The sequence below is a fragment of the Zea mays genome, chromosome 10 (assembly GCF_902167145.1).
Source record: "Zea mays cultivar B73 chromosome 10, Zm-B73-REFERENCE-NAM-5.0, whole genome shotgun sequence".
Taxonomy (NCBI): Eukaryota; Viridiplantae; Streptophyta; class Magnoliopsida; order Poales; family Poaceae; genus Zea; species Zea mays.
Genome location: NC_050105.1, coordinates 8,206,003 through 8,231,411, shown reverse-complemented (window position 1 = coordinate 8,231,411; position 25,409 = coordinate 8,206,003).

The following is a 25,409-nucleotide window of genomic DNA, read 5'->3' as shown; positions in this document are numbered from 1 at the left end:
TTGCTTTTAGTTGGTCAGGTATTTATCATTAGTAGAAGCCAGATTTTAGCATTAACCAACCCGTAAACCATTTCCTCATCGAGGAACAACATCATCATAGTCGAACCCAAAACCATAACATAATCCTTGTATCTCGAACCATCTGTATCTCTAATCAAAGAGGATCCCAAGGCTGCTCTTAACCGTGAGCACGGCTGATATATCAGTTTCACTACCCTCTGCAGAGGTTGCACACTTTACCCATGAGTCATGATTCCCTTTCTACCCGGGGAGAGCTAATCCCCATTGACCACTACCTAGGTGGTCCGGCAGGGCATCACTACGTAGCTTTTACAAAGATTCCCTAGAGATCATAGCTGCCCGTTAGGTTTCTCCAGTTTGATAAACACAGTACCCCTCCCCGCAGGAGAGTGACTAACAAAGAGCAAAACGAAAGAACCTCGGCACTCAGCCTCGGCAGAGCAAGCACTGTGCCTGGACCCCATTGACGGCACGACGGCTAAGCAACTACACCTCTAGTTCATCTAATTAATCAGCTAAGGGCATCCCATTTCACCCTCATGGTTGCACTGTTATCCCGGGTGGTCTCTCAACGAACCAGTCCTTACGGAGAGGTACTCAGGAAACAGCCTGAGCCCCCTAGAGTATCACAAGATCATCAACATCATCAGGATAACAGTATCATAAATAGTCACATCATGTTCATTGATTAAGTTAAGGCAATAGCAGAGTGCTAACCATAACAACCCAATAGGTCATCAAGGACAAAGTAAAGTGTAAAGCTAGTCAATCCTTAGGTTTCAAGTAAGTAATGCGGGATAGTAAGTTATAAATGAGTAGGACATAATGGGACAGAGGACACTTGCCTTCACCAAACTGCTGATCAGGGACTTCCTCTGCAACTGCCTCGGGAAACACAGACTGCTCGTTGTCTACGTAAAGCAATCATTCACACTATGCACTTGGGAAAATAACAAACAAAAACAAAATACCAAACATATGCAGCAGAGAGAGGTCACATATTCATAACAGAAAAGGGATAGGCACTCTGGTGTTCTCTAGGCCTGGGGTAGAGGACTATACAAAATGAGTCATTATCCACTACTCAGGTTTAAGTCAGTGGTGGGATTAAATAATTATCTGGTTTAAGTTCCTAAACTTAAGTGTTTGAGTCCATAAACTTAAGTGCTCCAACTTTTATTAAAGTCTACTTTCTTTTATTTATCTCAAATAGGGTTCCCATAACATTAACTTTATCCTAATGATTAACCATTAATTGGGACATGGAAACAGCAGGGAAACATTGCATAAACAGATAGATAATAATATTATGAACATTTTGCAATTTGAAGCACCTAATTTGGAGTTCATATGACAAAGTTATGAATTTTACAAGTTTAGGGGTTAAAATTATACCCTAAGGACCTATTTTGAATTAAATAAAAGGTCCGAGGAACTAACTGCGAGAAACCAGGGACGGCGGACGCAATTTCCAGAAAACAGGGGGTTCTTTAAGAAAATGCGTGGGCGAAGGGGTATCGGGCGCTTACAGCCGTTGGATCTCAAACGGACGACCAGGATTAGATCCTGCGGGCGGGCGCGCGGGCGCGCGGCGGCGTGAGCGGCTGACAGGCGGGGCCGGGCGGGCAGAGCGGGTGCGGGGCTGACAGGCAGGGCCCAGTTGGCAGCGCGAGCGCGGGCGACCGGCAGGCGGGGCCCAGTTGGCAGCGCGAGCGCGGAGGAAACGGCTCTGGGCCGTTGGATCTCAGGCGAACGGCTGAGGCTGGGTTTGGGCTATTTGAAACAGGGTCGTCCGATCTAAGATGGACGGCGGAGATGGGGCGGCTGGCTCCTGTCTCCTTCCCCAGCCAGCTGAGGCGGCGGCGCCCGTCCCGCGGCGGAGAACTCGCCGGAGACGAGGGGCGCGGGGGCCCTGCGGGTCCCCGGGGCGACCTGAGTGGCCGGGAAGGTTGGGGAGGGCGCGGGGAACCTTTTGGTGGGGACTAGGTCGGGGCAGGGGCACCGGAGGGGGGCGGTTCGCGGTGGAGCGGCTCGACGGCGGCGCTAAACTACTCCGGCGAGGAATTAAACGCGATAGAGAGCAAGACAAAGGCCAATAGGGGCGGGAGAGGTCCCTTACCTCAAAGCGGCCTCCGGGGACTCCTCGGTGGCGACGGAGACGCGACGGTGGCGGCTGCACGGAGGACGGCGGGTGAGCGCGGGCAGAGCGAAATAGGGAGGGGAAGGGGAAATTGGTGCGCGTTCCGGGTTGCGGACGTCGGGGCGAAGCTCACCGTGGCAATGGACACGGCGGAGCTCCAACGGCGGCCGGGAACCGAGCTCGGAACGGCGGGGTTTACGGCGGCGGCGCTCTGGCGTGCGCACAGCGAGGGAGAGGTGGAAGAGGGGGGGGGGCGGTTGGTGCGCAAATGTGGGAGGGGGAGATGGCGAGCAAGGCTCGGGGCTCAAGTGGCCGAGGGCGAGGTGGGGCGAGCCCCACGCGCGACGTGGGCGCGGAGACCGCGGCACACACGGCGGCGGTTACGCGAAGACGGAGAAGCTGACAAGCCGGGCCCGCGGCGCAGAGAGAGAGAAGAAAGCGGGTGCGGGCGCGAGGAAAGCGGGGCTGACGGGCCGGGCCCACGGGCAGAGAGAGCGAGGGAGCGGGCGCACGCGCGGGGAAGCGGCAGCGCCGACAGGTGGGGCCGGGCGAGCAGAGAGAGCGGGAGGCGGGCGCGCGCAAGGCGGGCCGACTGGGCCGAAAGGCCGAGGGGGCGGGGAAAGCGGGCTTCTTTTCCTTTTTCTTTTATTTTGGTATTTGTTTCTCTTTTCTTTTTATTTTCTCTATTTGATTCAAATTCAAATGAGCCACAAATTCAAATTAGACCTTTTGAGAATTATGCACCAAACAAAAGTGAAATCTAGGGTTCAACATGATGCAACAATTCATACTCCCTTGGAGTTTGAGCTAATAGACTACAATTATAAATAAGATAACCACTTTTCTCCTATAGAAATGAGAGAGAGGAGATTGGGGAAGGATGAGAAAAGGGAAGTAACACCTGAATTTGTGAATATGAGCAAAGAAATTTTATACCCCCAAATTCAGGGTGTTACAGCAGGCTCTGAAGGCACTAGCCTGGCTCACAACAGTTTCAACTTCGGTCGGTTTTGTTTCAGCTTCGATTTGTATTTTCGAAGCCTCGACAATTTTCCCTGAAGGATTAGAGCTTGAAGCCTTTACTGATTCTAGCACATCTAGTACATTTGTCATTCTTTTTCTTTCGAGAGTTGTCGCAAGACCTTTTTGTATCTTCGGCACTATTACTTCCGCCGAAGGGCTTAAAATTCCTAACATTTTTTCAGTTTTTGGCTCTTCGGCCTCATCTTTACCAGTCTTTGCCTCAGCTTGCTCGGCTGAGGGTGCCTTCGGCATGGTAGCCGGTTCTTCAGTTTTCTGCGTAGGAGGAATGGGCTCCTTTGATTCAGCAGCTGAAGAAATCTTCTTGCCAAGCTCAGGTACCACGGTCGGTTCAATATAACGCGGCCGGTGGGTAAGGACCTTCAACTTTTTACTCTTTGGCGCAGGTTTGCTCGGAGCAGCCGAAGCAACAACCTTTCCAGAAGTTGCACCCTTTCTTTTTTTGCCCCCGTGGTGGGTAGCGATAGTCAGGATACACAAATCCAATAGCATCAAAAACCCTATTTAATCTTTTCTTTTTTCGGCTCCCGAAAACCGCAGATAGTGCATTATCTTCGGACTTGGAATATGCTCCAAGTAACTCATCGCTAGTATTTTCAATACACTTCAGCCAGTCATCATCTGGTTCAACAAACTTGTCCCCAAACCTGAAGGTGTATTTCAATCGAACCAGGCCGCCTTCGCTAGGATTAGTGATGGTCTCTTTCGGCATTTCCCAGCTGTCTATAAGTGGCCATATCTTGTAGGCTATATGTTCTTGAATTAAGTCTCTTATCCCAATAAAAGAGCAAACTGTGTTGAAGGCCCTTCGGCATGCTTCGGCTGCCTCATCAATTTCTACCTTCGGCTTTCAGAGGCCGAAGCGGGAACAGATGGGGCGCATGATGATCTCTTTAATGTCTTCTCTCGCCTTCAAATCATTTTTCACATAAAACCACTCTTCCATCCAGGCCCCGGGCCATCTCTTCCGAAACGTTGGCACTGGGTAGCTTGCGCCAGAGCGAGCAACGAAGCTATATCAACCGAAATTGTTATGATATTGTTCTTTACCCCAGGCCTTCGTCTCATACGAAAGTTTATGCATACTGCAAAAACATCTTGCACTTGGCTCTAGACCTTGACTTCTCACAGCCCAGACGAAGATCCCCATTCTAATAACTGCTTCGGGAGTGATCTGGTGAAGGAAAATCTGGTATGTCTTTAAAACTTCAACCACAAATCTGCTCAACGGGAACCAAAGTCCAGCTTTGAAGAAGGTTCGGAAGATCACAACTTCGTTTTCTTCGGGAGCAGGAACGACCCTGTCTACGTTAGCCCTCACAATAGACATCTCGAAAATACCTTCCTCTCATATTATCAAGATGACTCTGTTTGATAGTTGTTTTCCCAAAGACTGCATGACTTGGTCGCTAGGGTCGATCTTCAGAGTCTTCGCCTCCACTCTCCACATCATAGTTGTCGCTATCATCAGTATCTTCAGACAAGCCTTCCAGTATCTCTTTAGTAATCTTCTCTGTATTTGTTTTTGCTATTGACTCAATAAATCCTGCAGTCTTCTCCTCAAGGAGCTTCTCCTCTTCGGTTAGTTTCGTCTCAGCAACTGTCTTCTTGTCTTGAGACATCTTTTCTTCGGAAATGGCAAAAATGTATCCTCCAAACCGAAGCTTAGTGAAAGGGAAATAGGCTTACACCTTTTCCTAAATTGATTTTGGTGTTTGAATTGCCCAACACAAATAATTGGACTAACTAGTTTGCTCTAGTCTATAAGTTTTACAGGTGCCAAAGGTTCACAACAAGCCAATAAAAAGACCAAAGATGGGTTCAAATAAAGAGAGCTAAAGAATCCCAAAAGGCACCCTGGTCTGGCGCACCGGACTATCCGATGTGCCACCGGACAGTGTCCAGTGCACCACCGGACAGTGTCCGGTGCACCAGGGAACTTGACGCTGAACTCGCTACCTTCGGGAAAATGGGAGGCCGCTCCGCTATAATTCACCGGACTGTCCGGTGAAGCACCGGACAGTGTCCGGTGTCACACCGGACTGTCCGCTGTGCCAGCGGAGCAACGACTACTTCGCGCCAACGGTCGACTGCAACCACATTAAATGCGCTACAGTGCACGCCAGAGTTAGAGCACGCGCAGAAGGGGCACCGGACAGTCTACAGGACCTGTCCGGTGCACCATCGGACAACCCAGAGGCCCCACCAGTCAGAGCTCCAACGGTCAGAACCCAACGGCCGGCTGACGTGGCTGGCGCACCGGACAGTGTCCGGTGGCGCACTGGACTGTCCGGTGCGCCATGCGACAGACAGCCTCCCAACGGCCACTTTTGGTGGTTGGGGCTATAAATATCCCAACCACCCACCATTCATTGCATCCAAGTTTTCCAACTTCCTACACCTTACAAGAGCTATAGCATTCAATACAAGACACACCAAAGAGATCAAATCCTCTCCCAAGTCCATAGTTCATTCCAAATCAAATAGTGACTAGAGAGAGAGAGTGACTTGTGTTCATTTGAGCTCTTGCGCTTGGATTGCTTCTTTTTCTCATTCTTTCTTGAGATCAACTCAATTGTAACCGAGGCAAGAGACACCAATTGTGTGGTGGTCCTTGCGGGGACTTTGTGTCCCGTTTGATTGAGAAGAGAAGCTCACTCGGTCTAAGTTACCGTTTGAGAGAGGGAAAGGGTTGAAAGAGACCCGGTCTTTGTGACCACCTCAACGGGGAGTAGGTTTGCAAGAACCGAACCTCGGTAAAACAAATCATTGTGTCTCACTCTTTATTTGCCTGCGATTTGTTTTTCACCCTCTCTCTCGGACTCGTTCATATTTCTAACGCTAACCCGGCTTGTAGTTGTGCTTAAGTTTATAAATTTCAGATTCGCCCTATTCACCCCCCTCTAGGTGACTTTCAATTGGTATCAGAGCCCGGTGCTTCATTAGAGCCTAACCGCTCGAAGTAATGTCGGGAGCATCCGCCAAGAGGGAGCTCGGGACCGGCGACAAGTCCGCAAGCTCGAGGAAAACACACTCAAGGGAGTCCGCCCACAAGCACAAGGAGGAATCCTCTTCCTCCATCAAGTCCCAACGGAAGGGTGACAAGAAGAAGAAGATGAAGAAGGTGGTCTACTATGAGACCGACTCTTCATCACCCTCCACCTCCGACTCGGAATCGACATTCGTCACTTCTAAGCGTCATGAACGCAAGAAGTTTATTAAGATCCCCCTACACTACTCTCGCATTCCTAGACAAACTCCATTACTTTCGGTCCCATTAGGCAAACCACTGATGTTTAACGATGAAGATTATTCTAGATGGAGTGATTTGATGAGATTTCACCCAACCTCTCTCCACAAAAGTATATGGGACATTGTTGAATTTGGAGTATAGGTACCCTCCATAGGGGATAAAGATTATGATGCGGATGAAGTCGTCCAAATCCAACACATTAATTCCCAAGCAACTACTATACTCCTCGCCTCTCTAAGTCCGGAGGAGTATAATAAGGTGCAAGGATTAAAAAGTGCAAAAGAGGTTTGGGATGTACTAAAGACCGCACACGAAGGAGATGAGGTGACCAAAATCACCAAGCGGGAGATGATCGAGGGGGAGCTCGGTCAGTTTAGGCTCAACCAAGGCGAGGACCCTCAAGCCATGTACAACCGGCTAAAGACCTTGGTGAACCAAGTGCGCAACCTCGGGAGCACAAAATGGGATGACCATGAAATGGTCAAGGTTATTCTAAGATCACTAGTATTTCTTAATCCTACGCAAGTACAATTAATTCGTGGTGATCCTAGATATACACTAATGTCTCCCGAGGAAGTAATAAGAAAATTTGTGAGCTTTGAGTTGATGATCAAAGGCTCCAAGAAAATCATCGAGCAAGGCGCCTCCTCCACACCCTAAGCACAACCGGTAGCATTCAAGGCAATGGAAGAGAAGAAAGAAGACTCTACACCAAGTAGAGTCCCCATCGACGCCTCCAAGCTCGACAATGAGGAAATGGCGCTCATCATCAAGAGCTTTCGCCAAATCCTTAAGCAAAGGAGGGGAAAGGACTACAAATCCCGCTCCAAGTAAGTGTGCTACAAGTGTGGTAAGCCCGGTCATTTTATTGCAAAATGTCCATTATCAAGTGGCAGTGATAGGGGCGACGACAAGAAGGGAAAGAGGAGAGAGAAGAAGAAATACTACAAGAAGAAAGGCGGCGATGCCCATGTGTGCCGCGAGTGGAACTCCGACGAGAGCTCCTCCGACTCCTCCTCCGACGAGGACGCCGCCAACATCGCCGTCACCAAGGGCCTCCTCTTCCCCAACATCGGCCACAAGTGTCTCATGGCAAAGGACGGCAAAAGGAAAAAGGTAAAATCAAGATCCTCCACTAAATATGCATCCTCTAGTGAGGAAGATAATTCTAGTGATGAGGAGGACAATTTGCGTACCCTTTTTGCCAACTTAAACATGCAACAAAAAGAAAAATTAAATGAATTAATTAGTGCTATTCATGAGAAGGATGAACTCTTGGATTCCCAAGAGGACTTCCTAATTAAGGAAAACAAAAAGCATGTTAAGGTTAAAAATGCTTACGCTCTAGAAGTAGAAAATGTGAAAAACTATCTAGTGAGCTAAGCACTTGCCATGATATTATTGCCAACCTTAGAAATGAAAATGCTAAAATAATTGCTAAGGTTGATTCAAATGTTTGTGATGTTTCAATTCCCAATCTTAGAGATGATAATGTTAATTTACTTGCTAAGATTGAAGAATTGAATGTCTCTCTTACTAGCCTTAGAAATGATAATGAAAAATTAATTGCTAAGGCTAAAGATTTAGATGTTTGCAATGTTACCATTTCCAATCTTAGAAGTGAAAATGACATTTTACATGCTAAAATTGTTGAACTAAAATCTTGCAAACCTTCTACATCTACCGTTGAGCATGTTTCCATTTGCACTAGATGTAGAGACATTAATGTTGATGCTATTCATGATCACCTAGCTTTAATTAAGAAACAAAATGATCACATAGCTCAACTTAATGCCAAAATTAATGAGCATGACTTAGAAAATGAAAATTTTAAATTTGCTAGAAGCATGCTCTATAGTGGGAGACGCCCTAGCATCAAGGATGGCATTGGCTTCCAAAAGGGAGACAATGTCAAACTTAATGCCCCTCCTAAAAGATTGTCTAACTTTGTTAAGGGCAAGGCTCCCATGCCTTAGGATAACGAGGGTTACATTTTGTACCCTGTCGGTTATCCCGAGCACAAGATTAGGAGAATTGACTCTAGGAAGTCTCACTCTGGCCCTAATCATGCTTTTATGTATAAGGGTGAGACATCTAGCTCTAGGCAATCAACCCATGCTAAATTGCCTAAAAAGAAAACTCCTATTGCATCAAATGATTCTAACATTTCATTTAAAACTTTTGATGCATCTTATGTTTTGACTAACAAATCCGGCAAAGTAGTTGCCAAGTATGTTGGGGGCAAGCACAAGGGGTCAAAGATTTGTGTTTGGGTACCCAAAGTTCTTGTATCTAATGTCAAAGGACTCAAAACTGTTTGGGTACCTAAAATCAAGAACTAAATTTGTTTTGTAGGATTATGCATCTGGGGGCTCAAGTTGGATCATCGACAGCGGGTGCACAAACCATATGACAGGGGAGAAGAAGATGTTCTCCTCCTACGAGAAAAACCAAGATCCCCAACGAGCTATCACATTCGGGGATGGAAATCAAGGTTTGGTCAAAGGATTGGGTAAAATTGCCATATCACCTGACCACTCTATTTCCAATGTTTTTCTTGTAGATTCTTTAGATTACAACTTGCTTTCTGTTTCTCAATTATGTAAAATGGGCTACAACTGTCTTTTTACGGACACAGGTGTTACTGTCTTTAGAAGAAGTGATGATTTAGTAGCCTTTAAGGGAGTATTAAGGGTCAGCTATACTTAGTTGATTTCAATAGAGCTGAACTCAATACTTGCTTAATTGCTAAGACTAACATGGGTTGGCTCTGGCACCGCCAACTAGCCCATGTTGGGATGAAGAATCTTCACAAGCTTCTAAAGGGAGAACACATTTTGGGACTAACAAATGTTCATTTTGAGAAAGACAGGATTTGTAGCGCATGTCAGGCAGGGAAGCAAGTTGGTGCTCATCATCCACACAAGAACATCATGACGACTGACAGGCCACTCGAGCTCTTACACATGGACCTATTCGGCCCGATAGCTTACATAAGCATCGGCGGGAGTAAGTACTGTCTAGTTATTGTGGATGGTTATTCTCACTTCACTTGGGTGTTCTTTTTACAGGAAAAATCTTATACCCAAGAGACCTTAAAGGGATTCTTGAGACGGGCTCAAAATGAGTTCGGCTTAAGGATAAAAAAGATTAGAAGCGACAACGGGACGGTGTTCAAGAACTCTCAAATAGAAGGCTTCCTTGAGGAGGAGGGCATCAAGCATGAGTTCTCTTCTCCCTACACTCCACAACAAAATGGTGTAGTGGAGAGGAAGAATAGAACTCTATTGGACATGGCAAGGACCATGCTTGTTGAGTACAAGACTTCGGATCGGTTTTGGGCGGAGGCGGTCAACACCGCGTGCTACGCCATCAACCGGTTATATCTACACTGAATCCTCAAGAAGACATCATATGAACTCCTAACCGGTAAAAAGCCCAATGTTTCATATTTTAGAGTCTTTGGTAGCAAATGCTTTATTCTTGTTAAAAGAGGTAGAAAATCAAAATTTGCTCCTAAGGCTGTAGAAGGCTTTTTACTAGGATATGATTCAAACACAAGGGCATATAGAGTCTTTAACAAGTCCTCTGGACTAGTTGAAGTTTCTTGTGACATTGTGTTTGATGAGACTAATGACTCTCAAGTAGAGCAAGTTGATCTTGATGAGCTAGATGATGAAGAAGCTCCGTGCATCGCGCTAAGGAACATGTCCATTATTAGGGATGTGTGTCCTAAGGAATCCGAAGAGCCTCCACAAGCACAAGATCAACCATCTTCCTCCATGCAAGCATCACCACCAACAAATGATGAGGATGAGGCTCAAGATGTTGAAGGAGAAGATCAAGGAGATGAGCCATCTCAAGAGGAGAGCAATGATCAAGGGGGAGATGCCCATGATCAAGATGAGGAAGATGAACAAGTTCCAAGGCCGCCACACCCAAGAGTCCACCAAGCAATACAACAAGATCACCCCGTCAACACCATCCTCGGCGACATTCATAAGGGGGTAACCACTCGATCTCGTGTTGCTCATTTTTGTGAACATTACTCTTTTGTTTCCTCTATTGAGCCACACAGGGTAGAGGAAGCACTACAAGATTCGGATTGGGTGGTGGCAATGCAAGAGGAGCTCAACAATTTCACAAGGAATGAGGTATGGCATTTAGTTCCACGTCCTAACCAAAATGTTGTAGGAACCAAGTGGGTCTTCCGCAACAAACAAGACGAGCATGGTGTGGTGACAAGGAACAAAGCCCGACTTGTGGCCAAGGGATATTCACAAGTCGAAGGTGTGGATTTCGGTGAAACCTATGCACCCATAGCTAGGCTAGAATCAATTCGCATTTTACTTGCCTATGCTACTTACCATGGCTTCAAGCTTTACCAAATGGACATGAAGAGTGCCTTCCTCAATGGACCAATCAAGGAGGAGGTCTATGTTGAGCAACCTCCTGGCTTTGAAGATAGTAAGTACCCTAACTATGTATATAAACTCTCTAAGGCGCTTTATGGGCTCAAGCAAGCCCCAAGAGCATGGTATGAATGCCTAAGAGATTTCCTTATCACTAATGGCTTCAAAGTCGGAAAGGCCGATCCTACACTCTTTACTAAAACACTTGAAAATGATGTGTTTGTATGCCAAATTTATGTTGATGATATTATATTTGGGTCTACTAACGAATCTACATGTGAAGAGTTTAGTAGGATCATGACACAAAAATTCGAGATGTCTATGATGGGGGAGTTGAAGTACTTCTTAGGATTTCAAGTGAAGCAACTCCAAGAGGGCACCTTCATTAGCCAAACGAAGTACATTCAAGACATTCTAAACAAGTTTGGGATGAAGGATGCCAAGCTCATCAAGACACCCATGGGGACCAATGGGCATCTCGACCTCGACACGGGAGGTAAATCCGTAAATCAAAAGGTATACCGGTCGATGATAGGTTATTTACTCTATTTATGTGCATCTCGACCGGACATTATGCTTTCCGTATGCATGTGTGCAAGATTCCAAGCTGATCCTAAGGAAGCTCACCTTAGGGCCGTGAAACGAATCTTGAGATATTTAGTTTATACTCCTAAGTTTGGCCTTTGGTACCCTAGGGGATCCACATTTGATTTAATTGGTTATTCGGATGCTGATTGGGCGGGGTGTAAAATTAATAGAAAGAGCACATCGGGGACTTGCCAGTTCTTGGGAAGGTCTCTGGTGTCTTGGGCTTCCAAGAAGCAAAATTCCGTAGCTCTTTCTACCGCCGAAGCCGAGTACATTGTCGTAGGCCATTGTTGCGCGCAATTGCTTTGGATGAGGCAAACCCTTAGGGACTATGGTTACAAATTAACCAAAGTTCCTCTCCTATGTGATAATGAGAGTGCAATCCGCATGGCGGGTAATCCCGTTGAGCATAGCCGCACTAAACACATAGCCATTCGGTATCATTTTCTAAGGGATCACCAACAAAAGGGGGATATCGAGATTGCATATATTAACACCAAAGAACAATTAGCCGATATCTTTACCAAGCCACTAGATGAACAAACATTTACCAAACTTAGGCATGAGCAAAATATTCTTGATTCTAGGAATTTCTTTTGATGTTTTGCACACATAGCTCATTAATATACCGTTGATCATATATCTTTCATGTGCTATGACTAATGTATTTTCAAGTGTATTTCCAACTAAGTCATAGATTGAAAGGGAAAAGGAGTCCTCGGCGAAGACAAAGGCTTCCACTCCACTCCATCGAAATTACTCATCCTTCGCCGTCGCTCCGCGCCGCTCACCGTCCTTGGTATAATCTTCACTCATATTTTGTTTGCCCAAGGGGGAGAAAGTAGTTAAAAAAGGGCTTATATTTCACTCAAGTATCCGTTTTTGGCGATTCATGCCAAAGGGGGAGAAAGTATTAGCCCAAAGCAAAAGGACCGCACCACCACCTAATTTTAAAATAAAGATTCTCAAATTGATATCTTCTTGTGTTCAAAAGGGGGAGAAGGTATGTTCAAAAAGGGGGAGAAAGTAGTATCTTCGAAAATTGCAAAACCCTCTTAAACACTAAGAGGAGGATTTCTCTAAGGGGGAGTTTTGTTTAGTCAAAGGTAAAGCATTTGAAACAGGGGGATAAAATTTCCAAATCTTGAAAATGCTTCTCAAAATCTTATTCATTTACCTTTGACTATTTGCAAAAGGACTTTGAAAAGAATTTACAAAAGAATTTGCAAAAACAAAACATGTGGTGCAAGCATGGTCCAAAATGCTAAAATTAAAGAAACAATCCATGCACATCTTATGAGAATATATTGGTTTCATTCCAAGCAACCTTTGCACTTACAATTATGCAAACTAGTTCAATTATGCATTTCTATATTTGCTTTGGTTTGTGTTGGCATCAATCACCAAAAAGGGGGAGATTGAAAGGGAAATAGGCTTACACCTTTTCCTAAATTGATTTTGGTGGTTGAATTGCCCAACACAAATAATTGGACTAACTAGTTTGCTCTAGTCTATAAGTTTTACAGGTGCCAAAGGTTCATAACAAGCCAATAAAAAGACCAAAGATGGGTTCAAATAAAGAGAGCTAAAGACATCCCAAAAGGCACTCTGGTCTGGCGCACCGGGCTGTCCGGTGCACCACCGGATAGTGTCTGGTGCACCAAGGAACTTGACGCTGAACTCGCTACCTTCGGGAAAATGGGAGGCCGCTCCGCTATAATTCACCGGACTGTCCGGTGAAGCACCGGACAGTGTCCGATGTCACACCGGACTGTCCGGTGTGCCAGCGGAGCAACGGCTACTTCGCGCCAACGGTCGACTGCAACCACATTAAATGCGCTACAGTGTGCGCCAGAGTCAGAGCACGCGCAGAAGGGGCACCGGACAGTCTACAGGACCTGTCCAATGCACCACCGGATAGCCCAGAGGCCCCACCAGTCAGAGCTCCAACGGTCAGAACCCAACGGCCGGCTGACGTGGCTGGCGCACCGGACTGTCCGGTGCGCCATGCGACAGACAGCCTCCCAACGGCCACTTTTGGTGGTTGGGGCTATAAATACCCCAACCACCCACCATTCATTGCATCCAAGTTTTCCAACTTCCTACACCTTACAAGAGCTATAGCATTCAATATAAGACACACCAAAGAGATCAAATCCTCTCCCAAGTCCATAGTTCATTCCAAATCAAATAGTGACTAGAGAGAGAGAGTGACTTGTGTTCATTTGAGCTCTTGCGCTTGGATTGCTTCTTTTTCTCATTCTTTCTTGAGATCAACTCAATTGTAACCGAGGCAAGAGACACCAATTGTGTGGTGGTCCTTGCGGGGACTTTGTGTCCCGTTTGATTGAGAAGAGAAGCTCACTCGGTCTAAGTGACCGTTTGAGAGAGGGAAAGGGTTGAAAGAGACCCGATCTTTGTGACCACCTCAATGAGGAGTAGGTTTGCAAGAACCAAACCTCGGTAAAACAAATCATCGTGTCTCACTCTTTATTTGCCCGCGATTTGTTTTTCACCCTCTCTCTCGGACTCGTTCATATTTGTAACGCTAACCCGGCTTGTAGTTGTGCTTAAGTTTATAAATTTCAGATTCGCCCTATTCACCCCCCCCCTCTAGGCGACTTTCACTTAGAAAGCTTGAGAAACTAAGTAAGCGTTGGTGAGCAAGAGCTATAAAATTGAGCAAACAAAGCAAGTGGCAAAAACAACGTACCAAATGTGGTCAGGGTGAGTTCTTATTTATACGCTCGGCGCGTTCAAAATTGGAGGGTCCCGACTGTCATTGACTGTTGCTATTCTAGCAAAAGAAAGGTGTTTTTTCGGACCTTCGGCTTAAGGCCTTCGTCCATGTCGCAGTCTGAATTTGTTATCCTAAAACAAATTAATACTGCGAGGGGCTACTGTTGGGGGCCTTCGTCCTCCGAAGGTCCTCAAAAACGTAATTTAACAGTGTTTGTCAAGTTTGATTTTATAAACAGGTACCTTCGGATTCAGGATTAAAAGGCATATAGGATGAGGACACGATCGTGACAAAGGTTGTCGCTGTTCCGAAGCTATGTGAAAGTCGCCTAGAGTGGGGGTGAATAGGGTGAATCTGAAATTTATAAACTTTAAGCACAACTACAAGCCGGGGTTAGCGTTAGAAATATAAACGAGTCCGAAAGAGAGGGCAAAAACAAATCACAAGCAAATAAGGCGGATGACATGGTGATTTGTTTTACCGAGGTTCGGTTCTTGCAAACCTACTCCCCGTTGAGGTGGTCACAAAGACCGGGTCTCTTTCAACCCTTTCCCTCTCTCAAACGGTCACCTAGACCGAGTGAGCCTTTCTCTTCAATCAAATGGGACACTAAGTCCACTACAAGGACCACCACAACTTGGTGTCTCTTGTTTTGATTACAAGTGAATTGAACACAAGAAAGAAGGAAGAAGAAAAGCAATCCAAGCGCAAGAGCTCAAATGAACACAAATGTCTCTCTCTCTCTAGTCACTAATTTGGTTGGAGTGATTCCGGACTTGGGAGAGGATTTGATCTCTTTGTTTGTGTCTTGTATTGAATGATATAGCTCTTGTATGAGGTGTGAAGGCTGAAAACTTGGATGCAATGAATGGTGGGTGGTTGGGGGTATTTATAGCCCCAACCACCAAAGGAGCCGTTGGTGGAGGCTGCTATCGCATGGCGCACCGGACAGTCCGGTGCGCCACCGGACACTGTCCGGTGCGCCAGCCACGTCACCCGACCGTTAGGGTTCGACCGTTGGAGCTTCCGACTTCTGGCCCACCGGACAGTCCGGTGGTGCACCGGACAGTCACTGTTCACTGTCTGGTGCACCTTCTGGCTCTGCTCTGACTTCTGCGCGCACTGTAGCGCATTAACTGCTCGTTGCAGACGACCATTAGCGCTGTATAGCCGTTACTCCGCTGGCACACCGGACAGTCCGGTGCTACACCGGACAGTCCGGTGAATTATACCAGAGTGGCTCCTAGAATTCCCGAAGGTGGCAAGTTTGGAGTCAGGTTCCCTGGTGCACCGGACACTGTCCGATGGCACACCGAACAGTCCGGTGCGCCAGACCAGGGCACACTTTGGTTGTCTTTTGCTCATTTAATTTGAACCCTTTCTTGGTATTTTTATTGGTTTGTTGTGAACCTATGGCACCTGTAGAACTTATAATCTAGAGCAAACTAGTTAGTCTAATTATTTGTGTTGGGCAATTCAACCACCAAAATCATTTAGGAAAAGGTGTAAGCCTATTTCCCTTTCAATCTCCCCCTTTTTGGTGATTGATGCCAACACAAACCAAAGCAAATATAAAAGTGCAGAATTGAACTAGTTTGCATAAGGTAAGTGCAAAGGTTGCTAGAAATGAAACCAATAATTTCTACTAGATATGCATGGATGGCTTTCTTCTTATTTAAGATTTTGGACCACGCTTGCACCACTTGTTTTGTTTTGCAAAGTTTTGTGAATTCTTTTTCAAAATCTTTTGCAAATAGTCAAAGGTATATGAATAAGATTTCGAGAAGCATTTTCGAGATATGAAAATTTCTCCCCCTGTTTCAAATGCTTTTCCTTTGACTAAACAAAACTCCCCCTTAATGAAATCCTCCTCTTAGTGTTCAAGAGGGTTTTAGATATTAATTTTGAAGAGGGTATACCAATTTGAAATTATATCAAAAATAAGATACTAATTGAAAAATCTTTTCTTAACACAAATTTGAAAGACTACATTTTTGAAATTGGTGGTGGTGCGGTCCTTTTGCTTTGGGCTAATACTTTCTCACTCTTTGGCATGAATCGCCAAAAACGGATACTTGTGAGTGAAATATAAGCCCTTTTTCAAACTTTCTCCCCCTTTGGTAAATAATGTATGAGTGAAGATTATACCAAATTCGGAGCGCGGCGTGGAGCAACGGCGAAGGATGAATAATTCGATGGAGTGGAGTGGAAGCCTTGTCTTCACCGAAGACTCCATTTCCCTTTTCAATCTATGACTTATCATAAAATGCACTTGAAGAACACATTAGTCATAGCACATGAAATACATTATCAAAGGTATATATATGAGCTATGTGTGCAACATATCAATCAAAATTCCTAGAATCAAGAATATTTAGCTCATGCCTAAGTTTGGTAAATATTTAGCTCATGCCTAAGTCGCCGAGGATGGTGTTCACGGGGTGATCTCGTTGGATTGCTTGGTGGACTCTTGGGTGTGGCGGCCTTGGATCTTGTTCATCCTCCTTGTCTTGATCATTTGCATCTCCCCCTTGATCATTGTCGTCTTCTTGAGGTGGCTCATCTTCTTGATCTTCTCCTTCATCATCTTGAGCCTTATCCTCGTCTTGAGTTGGTGGAGATGCTTGCATGGAGGAAGATGGTTGATCTTGTGCATGTGGAGGCTCTTCGGATTAATTAGGACACACATCCCCAATGGACATGTTCCTTAGTGCGACGCACGGAGCCTCTTCATCATCTAGCTCATCAAGATCAACTTGCTCTACTTGAGAGTCGTTAGTCTCATCAAACACAATGTCACAAGAAACTTCAACTAGTCCAGTGGACTTGTTAAAGACTCTATATGCTCTTGTGTTTGAATCATAACCAAGTAAAAAGCCTTCTACAGCCTTAGGAGCAAATTTAGATTTTCTACCTCTTTTAACAAGAATAAAGCATTTGCTACCAAAGACTCTAAAATATGAAACATTAGGCTTTTTACCGGTTAGGAGTTCATAAGATGTCTTCTTGAGGATTCGGTGAAGATATAACCGATTGATGGCGTAGCAAGCGGTGTTGACCGCCTCGGCCCAAACCGATCCGAAGTCTTGTACTCATCAAGCATGGTCCTTGCCATGTCCAATAGAGTTCTATTCTTCCTCTCCACTACACCATTTTGTTGTGGCGTGTAGGGAGAAGAGAACTCATGCTTGGTGCCCTCCTCCTCAAGAAAGCTTTCGATTTGTGAGTTCTTGAACTCCGTCCCATTGTCGCTTCTAATCTTTTTGATCCTTAAGCTGAACTCATTTTGAGCCCGTCTCAAGAATCCCTTTAATGTCTCTTGGGTTTGTAATTTTTCCTGCAAAAAGAACACCCAAGTGAAGCAAGAATAATCATCCACTATTACAAGACAATACTTACTCCCGCCGATGCTTATGTAAGCTATCGGGCTGAATAGGTCCATGAGGAGTAGCTCAAGCGGCCTGTCGGTCGTCATGATGTTCTTGTGTGGATGATGAACACCAACTTGCTTTCCTGCTTGACATGCGCTACATACCCTGTCTTTCTCAAAATGAACATTAGTTAGTCCCAAAATGTGCTCTCCCTTTAGAAGCTTATGAAGATTCTTCATCCCAACATGGGCTAGTCGGCGGTGCCAGAGCCAACCCATGTTAGTCTTAGCAATTAAGCAAGTGTCGAGTTCAGCTCTATCAAAATCTACTAAGTATAGCTGACCCTCTAACACACCCTTAAATGCTACTGAATCATCACTTCTTCTAAAGACAGTAACACCTATATCCGTAAAAAGACAGTTGTAGCCCATTTTGCATAATTGAGAAACAGAAAGCAAATTGTAATCTAAAGAATCTACAAGGAAAACATTGGAAATAGAATGGTCATGTGATATAGCAATTTTACCCAATCCTTTGACCAAACCTTGATTTCCATCCCCGAATGTGATGGCTCGTTGGGGATCATGGTTTTTCTCGTAGGAGGAGAACATCTTCTTCTCCCATGTCATGTGGTTTGTGCACCCGCTATCGATGATCAAACTTGTGCCTCCGGATGCATAAACCTACAAAACAAGTTTAGGCCTTGTTCTTAGGTACCCAAACGGTCTTGGGTCCTTTCACATTAGAAACAAGCACCTTGGGTACCCAAACACAAGTCTTTGACCCCTTGTGTTTGCCCCCAACATATTTGGCAACTACTTTGCCTGATTTGTTAGTTAGCACATAGGATGCATCAAAAGTCTTAAATGAAATGTTATGTTCATTTGATGCAATAGGAGTTTTCTTCTTAGGCAATTTAGCACGGGTTGATTGCCTAGAACTAGATGCCTCGCTCTTATACATAAAAGCATGATTAGAGCCAGAGTGAGACTTCCTAGAGTGAATTCTCCTAATTTTGTGTTCGGGATAACCGGCAGGGTATAAAATGTAACCCTCGTTATCCTGAACCATGGGAGCTTTGCCACAAAGTTAGACAATCTTTTAGGAGGGGCATTAAGCTTGACATTGTTCCCTGTTGGAAGCCAATGCCATCCTTAATGCCAGGGCGTCTCCCACTATAGAGCATGCTTCTAGCAAATTTAAATTTTTCATCTTCTAAGTCATGCTCATTAATTTTAGCACTAAGTTGAGCTATGTGATCATTTTGTTTCTTAATTAAAGCTAAGTGATCATGAATAGCATCAACATTAATGTCTCTACATCTAGCGCAAATAGTAACATGTTCAACGGTAGATGTAGAGGGTTTGCAATCATTTAATTCAACAATCTTAGCATGTAAAATAGCATTCTCATCTCTAAGATTGGAAATAGAAGCATTGCAAACATCTAAGTTTTTAGCCTCAGCAATTAATTTTTCATTCTCATTTCTAAGGCGAGCAAGGGAGGCATTCAATTTTTCAATCTTAGCAATTGAACTAGCATTATCATTTCTAAGATTAACAATTGAATCATCACAAATATCTAACTTCTTAACCTTAGCAATTAATTTGGCATTTTCATTTCTAAGGTTGGAAATAACATCATGGCAAGTGCTTAGCTCACTAGACAATTTTTCACACTTTTCTACCTCCTGAGCATAAGCATTTTTAGTCTTAACATGCTTTTTGTTTTCCTTAATAAAGAAGTCATCTTGGCTATCCAAGAGTTCATCATTTTCATGAATGGCACTAATCAATTCATTCAATTTCTCTTTTTGTTGCATGTTAAGATTGGCAAAAAGAGTAAGCAAGTTATCCTCATCATCACTAGAATTATCCTCATCACTAGAGGTTGCATACTTAGTGGAGGATCTTGATTTTACCTTCTTGTTCTTGCCGTCCTTTGCCATGAGGCACTTGTGGCCGACGTTGGGGAAGAGAAGTCCCTTGTTGACGACGATGTTGGCAACGTCCTCGTCGGAGGAGGAGTCGGTGGAGCTTTTGTCGGAGTCCCACTCCCGGCAAACATGAGCATCGCCGCCCTTCTTCTTATAATATCTCTTATTCTCCTTCTTCTTCCCCCTCTTGTCGTTATCCCAGTCACTATCACTAGACATAGGACATTTAGCGATAAAATGACCGGGCTTACCACATTTGTAGCACACCTTCTTGGAACGGGGCTTATAATCTCTCCCCTTCCTTTGCTTGAGGATTTGGTGAAAGCTTTTGATGATTAAAGCCATCTCCTCATTGTCGAGTTTGGAGGCGTCGATGGGGAGCCTACTTGATGTAGACTCTTCCTTTTTCTCCTCCATCGCTTTGAAGGCGATAGGTTGCACCTCGGGTGTGGAGGTGATGCCTCGCTCGATGATTTGTTTGGAGCTTTTGATCATTAGTTCAAAGCTCACAAACTTTCCTATCACTTACTCAGGAGACATTAGTGTGTATCTAGGATCACCACGAATCAATTGAACTTGCGTAGGGTTAAGGAAAACGAGTGATCTAAGAATAACCTTGACCATTTCATGGTCATCCCATTTGGTGCTCCCGAGGTTGCGCACTTGGTTCACCAAGGTCTTGATCCGGTTGTACATTGCTTGTGGCTCCTCCCCTTGGTTTAGCATGAAGCGACCGAGCTCCCCCTCGATCATTTCCCTCTTGGTGATCTTGGTCACCTTGTCTCCTTCGTGTGCAGTCTTGAGCATGTCCCAAATCTCCTTGGCGCTCTTCAACCCTTGCACCTTGTTATACTCCTCTCGACTTAGAGAGGAGAGGAGTATAGTGGTGGCTTGGGAGTTGAAGTGCCGGATTTGGGCAACTTTGTCCGAGTCATAGTCTTCATCCCCCGGCGATGGTGCCTGTACTCCAATCTCAACAACATCCCAAATACTAGTGTGGAGTGAGGTTAGATGGTGCCTCATTTTGTCACTCCACATATTATAATCTTCACCATCAAACATGGGTGGTTTGCCTAATGGGACGGAAAGTAAAGGAGTACATTTGGAAATGCGAGGATATTTAGGGGAATCTTACTAAACTTCTTGCGCTCATGGCGCTTAGAAGTGACGGACGGCGTGTCGGAGCCGGAGGTGGATGGCGATGAAGAGTCGGTCTCATAGTAGACCACTTTCTTTATCTTCTTTTTCTTCTCGCCGCTCCAACGCGACTTGTCGTGTGAAGGGGATCCCTTCACCTTGTTGCCGGACTCCCCAGATGGAGCCTTCCCATGGCTTGTGGCGGGCTTCTCGCCGGTCACCATCTCCTTCTTGGCGTGATCTCCTGACATCACTTCGAGCGGTTAGGCTCTAATGAAGTATCGGCTCTGATACCAATTGAAAGTCGCCTAGAGGGGGGTGAATAGGGCGAATCTGAAATTTACAAATTTTAAGCACAACTACAAGCCGGGGTTAGCGTTAGAAATATAAACGAGTCTGAAAGAGAGGGCGAAAACAAATCACAAGCAAATAAGGCAGATGACACGGTGATTTGTTTTACCGAGGTTCGGTTCTTGCAAACCTACTCCCGTTGAGGTGGTCACAAAGACCGGGTCTCTTTCAACCCTTTCCCTCTCCCAAATGGTCACCTTGACCGAATGAGCCTTTCTCTTCAATCAAATGGGACACTAAGTCCACTACAAGGACCACCACAACTTGGTGTCTCTTGTTTTGATTACAAGTGAATTGAACACAAGAAACAAGGAAGAAGAAAAGCAATCCAAGCGCAAGAGCTCAAATGAACACAAATGTCTCTCTCTCTAGTCACTAATTTGGTTGGAGTGATTCCGGACTTGGGAGAGGATTTGATCTCTTTGTTTGTGTCTTGTATTGAATGTTATAGCTCTTGTATGAGGTGTGAAGGCTGAAAACTTGGATGCAATGAATGGTGGGTGGTTGGGGGTATTTATAGCCCCAACCACCAAAAGAGTCGTTGGTGGAGGCTGCTGTCGCATGGCGCACGGGATAGTCCGGTGCGCCAGCCACGTCACCCGACCGTTAGGGTTCGACCGTTGGAGCTTCTGACTTCTGGGCCACCGGACAGTCCGGTGGTGCATCGGACAGTCACTGTTCACTGTCCGGTGCGTCTTCTGGCTCTGCTCCGACTTTTGCGCGCACTGTAGCGCATTAACTACTCGTTGCAGACGACCGTTGGCGCTATGTAGCCGTTACTCCGCTGGCACACCGGACAGTCCGGTGCATTATAGCGGAGTGGCTCCCAGAATTCCCGAAGGTGGCAAGTTTGGAGTCAGGTTCCCTGGTGCACCGGACATTGTCCAGTGGTGCACCGGACTGTTATATGATGATATAGTGAATAATAATGAGTTAATAATGTTATATGATAGTTTATATTGTTTCATATGTGTCGGTGTTTCGACCCCGGGGGGTCCCTGGACCGACGAGTAAAATTGTCGCTGCGTGTCCCAGCCCAGATGTGTTGGCGCAAGATGGAACACAAGGGGGAAAACCGCGGATCGTGTTATCCTGCGCCAGGGGGGATGCACTTGCAGTAGGGGTTACAAGCGTTCGCGAGGGAGAGAGAGAGAGCGAGCTTGTTTGTCAGCCCGTCCTCCCGCGCGACCACCCTCTCGTATGAGGGCCCTAGACCTTCCTTTTATAGATGCAAGGAGAGGGTCCAGGTGTACAATGGGGGTGTAGCTATGCGCTAACGTGTCTGGCAGAGAGGTGCCAGAGCCCTGTGTACATGCCAACGTGGCTGTCGGAGAGGTGCTAGAGCCCTGTGTGCGCGGTGTCGTGGCCGTCGGAGGAGCGCTTGAGCCCTGTAGAGGCACAGCTGTCGGGGCTGCTGGGACCTTGCTGACGTCTCCTTGCTTCCGTAGGGGGCTGAGAACCGTCGTCGTCATGGACGCACGCGGGGAGCCATCATTACTTGTTACCGGGGCGAGCCTGGATGGGACGCCGGTCTTATTCCCCCATAGCCTGAGCTAGCTAGGGGTAGGGTAATGATGTATCCCCTGTGGCGTTGTCGGTCCGAGCCCAAGGTCGGGCGAGGTGGAGACTCCTCCTGAGGCCGAGGCCGGGGTCGGGTGAGGACGCGATTCCTCCCGAGGTCGAGGTTGAGGCCGAGCCCTGGGGTCGGGCGAGGCGGAGACCACCTTCCGAGGTCGATGTTGAGGCCGAGCCCTGGGGTCGGGCGAGGCGGAGACCACCTTCCGAGGCCGAGGCGAGGGCTGAGCCCTGGGGTCGGGCGAGGCAGAGACCTCCTCCTGAGGCTGAGGCCCAAGGTCGGGCGAGGCGGAGCTTCCTGTTGCGTCTGAGGCTGGACTTAGCTGTTGTCAGCCTCACCCTGGCGGGTGGCACAACAGCTGGAGCGGGGCAGGCGACGCTGTTTTCCTGTCAGGTTGGTCAGTGGAAGGGCGAAGTGACTGCGGTCACTTCGGCCCTGCCGACTGAGGAACGTGTGTCAGGATAAGGTGTCAGGCGATCCTCGCATTGAATGCGCCTGCGATACGGTCGGTTGGCGAGGCGATCTGGCCAAGGTTGCTTCACTGCGAAGCCTGCCCGAGCTGGGCCTCAGACGAGTCGAGGGTGCGCCCGTTGCTTGAGGAGGCCCTCGGGCAAGGCGTGAATTCGCCTGGACTACTGTTCCCACCCGAGGCTGGGCCCGGGCGAGGTGAGATCGTGTCCCTTGAGTTGACGGAGCCTTGACCTAAATTGCGCCCATCAGTCTCTGCAGCTTGCAGTGATGGTGGTTACCAGCCGTGTTTAGGAGTGTTGGGGGTACCCCTAATTACGGTACCCGACAGTAGCCCCCGAGCCTCAAAGGGAGTGTTGGTACTCGCTTGGAGGCTTTGTCGCACTTTTTTTGCAAGGGGACCGGTCTTTCTTGGTTACACTTTGTTCCGGGGGGTGCGCGCGAGCGCACCCGCCGGGTGTAGCCCCCGAGGCCTCGGAGGAGTGGTTTGACTCCTCTGAGGTCTTAATGCCTTTCGTGATGCCTCGGCCGGTCTGGTTGTTCCCTCATGCGATCTGATCGTAGCCCGGGTGCATGGTCAGGTTCCGAGTCCTCAGGCTGGTTTGTTGACGCTGTCAACTGTTTGGTCGTAGCCGGCTTTGCGAGAGCAGCCCCCGAGCCTCTGCACGGAGCGAGAGGACGATCAAGGACTGACTCGACTTTTATCATACGCCCCTTCGTCGCCTTTCCGCAAGGAGGAAGGGGGGGAAAGTGCCATGTTGCCCTCGGAGGGCACCGAACATGGTGTCTCCGGTGAGTTGCTAACGGGTGATCCGAGTGGACGCCCGTGCCCCATTCGATAAGGGTCGGCTAGTGGCCCAGAGGCGCGCTTCAAAAGTACCTGCATGTGATTTGCCGGACCCAGTCCCGTTCAATAGGGTCTGAGGGCTCGATGCCTCCCTCTGGTGGGATTCGGTTACAAAATCGCTCCTGCTGGTCTCGGAAATGTCCTAGGGTACCTCGGGAGCGTAGCCTGAGCCTCGGCCATGTATCGGACGTACCCAGAGTCATCCCTCGCTCTGCGTGCTCTGGGGCGGCTGTCGAACCCTTCGAGGGGCCAGCCTTCGAACCCCTGATCAGTAGTGAGCGTGGAGCCCGAGTGCTCTGAGGCGGCTGTCGAACCCTTCCGAGGGGCCAGCCTTTGAACCTCTGATCAGTAATGAGCCTGAAGCCTGAGTGCTCTGGGGCGGCTGTCGAACCTTTCCGAGGGGCCAGCCTTCGAACCCCTGATCAGTAGGAGGGCTCGGGGCCCGCTTCCTTCGCGGAGAAGGATCCCTTTCGAAATATCCCCTTTCCCGGTCCCTGTAGCAAGAGAGAGAAAGGGGAAGAGGAAAAGGATACGAATTTAAGCGGTGTAGCGCACCTTTTTTGACGCGGTCATCATGGCGGAGGTGAAACGTCGCCCGCTTCGCCTACCAAAGGTCTCGCTTGTGAGAGCACCTAGAGGGGGTGAATAGGTGATCCTATAAAACTTGAAACTTAAAGCCACAAACTTGATTAAGTGTTAGCACAATGAAATCAAGTGGCTAAGGAGAGCTCTTGTGAACCACAATTGACACAGTGAGAACAAGCATAAGAGACACAGAGATTTATCCCATGGTTCGACCAAGTACAACACTTGCCTAGTCCACGTTGTGGCGTCCCAATGGACGAGAGTTGCACTCAACTCCTTTCAAGTGATCCAATGATCAACTTGAATACCACGGTGTTCTTTTTCCTTTACTCTTTCCCGTTTGCGAGGAATCTCCACAACTTGGACCCTCTCGCCCTTACAATGAGATGATCACAAAGAAGCACACATGTAAGAATGGGAAGAGCAACACACACAAGTCTCAAAGCACGAGCACAAACACGCACGCAAGTCACAACTTGAGCTCTAAGATCACACACGGAGTTCTCAACTCAAGAGGAGCTCAAATTGCTATCACAATGAATCAAATGCGCTAGAGAGATGTCTTGGTGCTAAGAGATGATCAAAGAATGCTTGGTGTACTCCTTCATGCGCCTAGGGGTCCCTTTTATAGCCCCAAGGCAGCTAGGAGCCGTTGAGAGCAATCCAGGAAGGCAATTCTTGCCTTCTGTCGACTGGTGCACCGGACACTGTCCGGTGCAGATTTATTTCCTATTCTGGCGCAACCGACTGTTGACGATTTGGAGCCATTGGCGCACCGGACACTGTCCGGTGCACACCGGACAGTCCGGTGCCCCCTTCAGACCGTTGGCCCGGCCACGCGTCACGCGCGGATTGCGCGGCCGACCGTTGGCTCGGCCGACCGTTGGCTCACAGGACAGTCCGGTGCACCACCGGATAGTCCGGTGATTTTTAGTCGTATGCC